Source organism: Dasypus novemcinctus, chromosome 27 (assembly GCF_030445035.2).
Source record: "Dasypus novemcinctus isolate mDasNov1 chromosome 27, mDasNov1.1.hap2, whole genome shotgun sequence".
In the NCBI taxonomy this organism is placed as follows: Eukaryota; Metazoa; Chordata; class Mammalia; order Cingulata; family Dasypodidae; genus Dasypus; species Dasypus novemcinctus.
The window spans coordinates 53,723,511-53,729,944 of NC_080699.1; the positions used below are offsets into that span (position 1 = coordinate 53,723,511).

Sequence of the window (6,434 nt, forward strand, 5' to 3'; positions counted from 1 at the left end):
TGTTGAGAGTAATTCAGTTTTGTCAAGAAGAGATGCATATGGCCTCTAGAGTCTTAATTGTTGCTTTTTCCAAGGCAAAAGAGGGCATAATGTAAATTTTACAATAATTTCCTATGATTTCCATGTGTAAGTGAGGAGCTTGTTTTTCTTAACTGTTGCATTTTTGTTGGTGGGATCATTCTTTCTTAAACAAAATTCATATTTTATTTAGATTAAAATAAACTGTATAAAATTTATTTTCTTCACCAAAAATAATAGCAATATTTTTGTATTATTCCTAGATAAACCACAAAACACTTATTTTTGTAGGCTTTCTAGGTTTTGCTTATAAATGAAGATGAGGCAGTAGATAGTCATGGAAATAGACAGAAGTGAGAGACAAAGCAGTTGTTAGTATCCACAGCCTCTTGATTCTGTCTTAAACATGAAACACATACCTGCTACAAAGCTTATGAGGGGGTAGGCTCATCAAAGCATGTAAAAAACAACAAGATGTGGGGGAAAAAGTTTTCTAACTGTAACTTTCTCTTTTACCTTCATTTGATAAAGACAAACTCTACACTGAAATCCTTGCTTAGCAAGCACAGATTTTTTTTCACTCTCTGGTAATTCCTTTAAATGTACAATACAAATTTTTAACAATATACTTAAAATTCTTAATAGTTAAAAGACAATTGTAAGCCTCATTGTAACATTTTACAAGATGTATTCCTTTCCTTCCATATTGCCTCAAAATTTATTTCTTCAAAGTACTGATAACTGGACTAATAAACTGACAATTGGATCCACAATGAAGATAAAAGTTATTTCTAAAATGACAACTGAAATAATCCCAGTGTGCCACTAACAGAGATCACACAGAAATGAAATGTGGCACTTTCAATGCTCTCTTTGGGGAGAATAGATGGGTCTTGAAAGCATGAGAGTTCAAACAGGGGTACTTTAGATAGGTAGATTGTTAATGACTAAATGTATTCAATGGAAGACCTATAGGTAAAGATATTCAGTGATTAAGGAATGATTAATCATTGAAGATATTCAGTGACTAAGCAGTGATTAGCCTTACAGTTTTCCCTCCAAATAGAAGAAAAAACCTATTTTAAAAGTCTCTTAGGAATTTTCAATGGTTTCTGATTTTCTTGTAGGAAGCTCTGACACAGTTGTATATAGCTTGATATATGTGTGCACCATTAAGTCTATATCATAATTTAGATCAAAATTTATATTAAGCAAATCCAAGTTACTTGACCTTTAATCTGTCAAAGAGTTCCTCAGATATGTTTTGAGATATTTTCTTCCATTTTCATAGTGTTAATTCTCAACCTTCATCCTAGGAAGAATGCATAAGATCTTTGACAATGCATGAACATTAGGGGGAAAACCTTATGTCTGGCTGATGGAGGGCTTCATAAATAGTGGGTGGAAGCTCTACATCTTTCTCTGTGTTTCCACTTGATCCTTCAACAATGAAGCTCACCTGAGAGTGTATCAGGATTGGGTAAGTCACTTCTATACATGTCAGCATAGTGTAGCTCCAAGGTATTGAGTTTGAGCTGTCCCATGACAGAAGGCACCAGAAATAAGAATTTTAGTAGCTTTGAGGTGATGTTCAGAGAATGTTCCTGGTTAATGCATTCCACTGTTGGAACACTTAGGGTTTCTTCATAGTCATTCTCAGAGAATAGTTGAGATTCCTGGTTACCTTGCTGAGCCATGCATAATTTGCTGAAGAGTTTCATTTGAATATCAAGTTTGATTGCCAAATTCATAGCTTCCTCAAACCAAAATTTGTGACAAACTTCAACATTTTCCATCACCTCACTGAGTGAATGCAGCACTGTGGTGAAGCTGCTGGTTGCAAAGAAAACCTCAAAAGTTTGTGCCTGGAGATTTTCCCCAAAGGCTCTTGTAAAAGATAGGGCATTCTAATGTTAACAATGAAATTAAGGGAAACGGACTTTGGCCCAGTGGTTAGGGCGTCCGTCTACCACATGGGAGGTCCGCGGTTCAAACCCCGGGCCTCCTTGACCCATGTGGAGCTGGCCCATGCGCAGTGCTGATGCGTGCAGGGAGTGCCCTGCCACACAGGGGTGCCCCCTCATAGGGGAGCCCCACGCCCTGCCACACAGGGGTGTCCCCCACGTAGGGGAGCCCCACGCGCAAGGAGTGCACCCATAAGGAGAGCCACCCAGCGCAAAGGAAAGTACAGCCTGCCCAGGAATGGCACCGCCCACACTTCCCGTGCCGCTGACAACAACAGAAGCCGACAAAGAAACAAGACGCAGCAAAAAGACACAGAAAACAGACAACCGGGAGAGGGGAGGGGAATTAAATAAAAAATAAATCTTAAAAAAAAAAAATACCAGAAATTGGTTGGTTTAAAAAAAAAAAAAATGAAATAAAAAGCTGTTACTGCATTACAGATTACAAATGTTCAGCCAGCTGTACAGTTATTCCATCCAACATTTATGTCAATATTTATACCACCTAAAAGTAAAACAGGTGCTTGCAGGAGGTCCACTAAAATTTCAAAAGCATCACACCTGCCTTTCCACTGAGAATGGCAAATTTCCTTCAGTTCATTCCCTCTTTCTTTGTTTCTCTGAAGAAGGACAGAAATTGCATTGTCAAGTTCTAAAAGTAGTTGCTAAATCTCAACAGAGTTGCAGCACCTACTTTCCAGTTCATTGGACTCACCCAGGACAACTAATCAGGACATGATGATGGACAATGACCATTCCAAGGAACAGAGAGTGTCTGCATCTGCAGACAAGATAGTCCCATCCACCTGACCCAGGGGATCTAAGCCCCCTCTCAGTTAGAGGCAGAGTGGGCCTCACCATCCCAGAATCCTCAGGCTTGGGGAATGAATGAAGGAGTAGAATATACACTGCTATTATATTATAGACAATGTGATTCTGGCAATGGAAAAACTTTTATCATTTATGTGGAAGCAGCGGCCATTGAAAGTTCTGAGGTGAGGGAGAGGGAAAAATAGGTATAATATGAGTGCATTTTTGGAACATTGGAATTGTCCTGAATGACATTGAAATACCAGATCCAGGACATTATATATCTTGTCAAAACTTACAAAATTGTGTGTGAGAGTTTAAAATATAATATGAATTATAATCCACACTTAGTGGCAATGCTCCAATACATGTTAATCAATTGTAACATAAGTACCTCACTAATGAAGGATGCTGTTAATGTGGGAAAGTGTGGGAGGGGCAGGGAGAGGGTCATATGGAAATCTCCTATATTTTTCATGTAACATTTTTGTAATCTAAGTATCTTTTAAAAAATATAAAAAGTATATTTTTAAAAAGTTATGGTGGGGAAACGGACTTTGGCCCAGTGGTTAGGGCGTCCGTCTACCATATGGGAGGTCCGCGGTTCAAACCCCGGGCCTCCTCGACCCGTGTGGAGCTGGCCATGCGCAGCGCTGATGCGCGCAAGGAGTGCCGTGCCACGCAAGGGTGTCCCCCGCGTGGGGGAGCCCCACGCGCAAGGAGTGTGCCCGTGAGGAGAGCCGCCCAGCGTGAAAAGAAAGAGCAGCCTGCCCAGGAATGGCGCCGCCCACACTTCCTGTGCCGCTGACGACAACAGAAGCAGACAAAGAAACAAAAAAAAAGCAGACAAAGAAACAAGACGCAACAAATAGACACCAAGAACAGACAACCAGGGGAGGGGGGGAAATTAAATAAATAAATAAATAAATCTTTAAAAAAATAAAAAAATTAAAAAAATAAAAAGTTATGGTGATCAAAGGAAAAAAGAAGAAACTTCCTCAATCATTTCCAATGCAACAGATACTCCCATCATAGTCACTGAGGTTGCTAAAAGTACATTTAAGGCACAGGAAGAACAGAGTGTATTGACAGCTTCTCTAGAAGCCAAGAAGCAACACCTTTCATTTTGGAAGAAAATCTACTGGGCACAATGTAATCCTATCCACAACAGTACTCATGCTTAGTCCCCACTTCTCAGTGATTGTAGCATTAAATTTCACAGCCAAAATTTCTGCATCAGCTTCATAAGGCAGGAAGCCCACAAATTCCTGATTATGTGATTCATCAACATACTTCTGCAACACAGACAGGTGTTCTTCCCCTGCTATGTCCATCACATCATCAGTCATGATGGTAAAGGACTGTGAGTCTCTCACTTGCCTAACAGTTTCTTCCCTAATGCAGCTTTTGCTTATCTCTAGCATTTGTTTCTGCTGTGTTTTCAAACTGAACAACATGTTAACAGCTGTTGTCTGAAAGTATTTTCTCAGAGCCTCTTCACTAGAATTTATTCAGCACTCTAGCAGTGCTTGAAAGTTATCACCAGTAAAGAGACCTTTGGGAAGTTCAACAGCTTTATGTCCATTCAGAGGTATGTTTTGTTTTCCCATAAGAATCAAAATTTCAAATAAAGATTTTAGATATTCTTTGTTTTCCTTCTCCTCAATGGTTAATGTTTAAATGTCTTCATCTTGTACTTCACTTCCTTCTTCTACATCAGTGTTCTGAGTCTTGCTGTTGTTTGATTCTTCTTTTTAATTTTTTTTTTAAAGAAGCTTTAGATGACATAAATGTTACATAAAAAGCATAGGGGATTCCCATATTTTCCCTCCCTTCCCCTTTCCACACTTTCCAACATTAACAACAATTTTCATTACTGTGGTAAATTTGCTAAAATTGATGAACACATATTGAAACATTGGTACTAACCATGGATTATAGTTTCCATTATAGTTTACACTCTGCAAATGGGTTATAACAAAATGTGTAATGACCTGTATCCATCATTGCAATGCCATTCAGGACAACTCCAATGTCCTGAAAATGCTCCCATGTTATATCTATTCTTCCCTCTTCCTCTTTTCAGAATTTCTGGTGGCCATTGACTTTATTTCAATGATGAAAATTCTTCATTGTTAGAAGAATAATGTCTGTAATAAAATAATAATGTCTACTTTAGTCCATTGTTCAATGCCCAGTCTTGAGGATTTTAGGCTGGTGATTCCCACTCTGTTTATAATTGAGAGGGGGCTTGGATCCCATCAAGCAGATGGTTGGAACTGTCTTGCTTGCAGATGAAGACACTCTCAGTTCCTTGGGATGGTTGTTGTCCTTCCTCATCTCCTTCTCCGTTGTCCTGGGTGAGTCAATGAACTGCAGCGTAGGTATGGCAACTCTGCTGAAATTCAGGCCTCAGTTGGCACATGAATAGTCCAAAGATTTAAGTCAATGGGACATATGTTTAACAAGCATACTGCTGATTATAGTTTCAAGTAAAAGTGGCAGAAGACCCGTGTGTAGGAAAACTATAAATGAGTCTGTTACACTGGGGAGCATAAATTGCAAAGTAAGCCCACTGACAGGGTGCCAAATTCCTGAGCTTGTCTGCCCTGCTTCTAGTGTCTACATGTCTCCATAGCCCTCAGAAGCCACACTCTTTGAGGCACTGTTTACTTTGGCAGTCAATGAGATCCTTCTGAGACAGGCATAAGTGTAACCTCTGGAATGACCTCACAACTCACTTTGAAATCTCTTAGCCTTAAAACTCATTTGTGTTTAATATTTCCCCCTTTTTGTCAAGGCCTTTTTCCAGATGTATTGCTAGTTTGCACTTGGGAATAATCACTTACTGTCAGAGAGGCTTATCTCAGGAGTCGTGTCCTACACCAGTGGGGATGGTAGTATGTGTTTTTGTTCGTGTTCAGAAACTCCATCAATTTTTCTATTTCAGTGTCCTGATTTCTCTTCACTTAATTCTTTTATTATTTTCTGTGCCTACTATGTGAATTGATCAAATGACTGGTAAGATCAAGTATTGTTGGTGTAGCATTATCTTGAATAACTGTCCTATATGGATCAGTTCTACAGATCACAGAGGCCTCAAAGTGCTTAGAACATAACTGTTTTATCATCTAAGGCTGCTCTCCTGCAATTCTTGACTCAATTCTGGTATTTGGCTGGGTGCCTTGGGAACCCGAAGAAGACCATATTGAACTGTGTGCCTCTGCGTGCAGTTAGGGGCAGCACAGATGTTCAGCATTTTCTCCTGCCTGCCAGCCTGCCCAGCCTTCCCCTCCCTGCCTTCTAGGGCAGCCCTCCAGCCTGTCTGGAGACTGGCCACATTTGAGTAACACGGAGGCTGTCAGGAGGGAACTCTTAGGCACAGTGCTGCTCTAGGCCTTGTTCTTATTTCAGGTGTCTAGGCTCACAAGCATAGTCATTAGTATCAGGGGCTCACTGTTGGATCCTCATTCCTTCCTGGTCCTTGCCATTGCACTTGGGGGACTGCCACTGCTCCCCTAGGGACCACGACAGAGCCCGCCCCCCAGCTAGGAACCCAGTACCTGCCCAGCTGTTGTTTTTGTTTCCACTATGAGTATATCCAAACATTTCCATGCAACATGGACACATGCCCTGTATAAC

The 6,434-nt window shown here is 40.4% G+C and overlaps 1 pseudogene; it reads right to left on the reverse strand.

The window, feature by feature from the left end:
- Positions 1-1,110: 1,110 nt before the first annotated feature.
- LOC101439652 (52 kDa repressor of the inhibitor of the protein kinase-like) lies at positions 1,111-6,051 on the reverse strand (annotated as a pseudogene).
- Between the last annotated feature and the right edge of the window lie 383 nt (positions 6,052-6,434).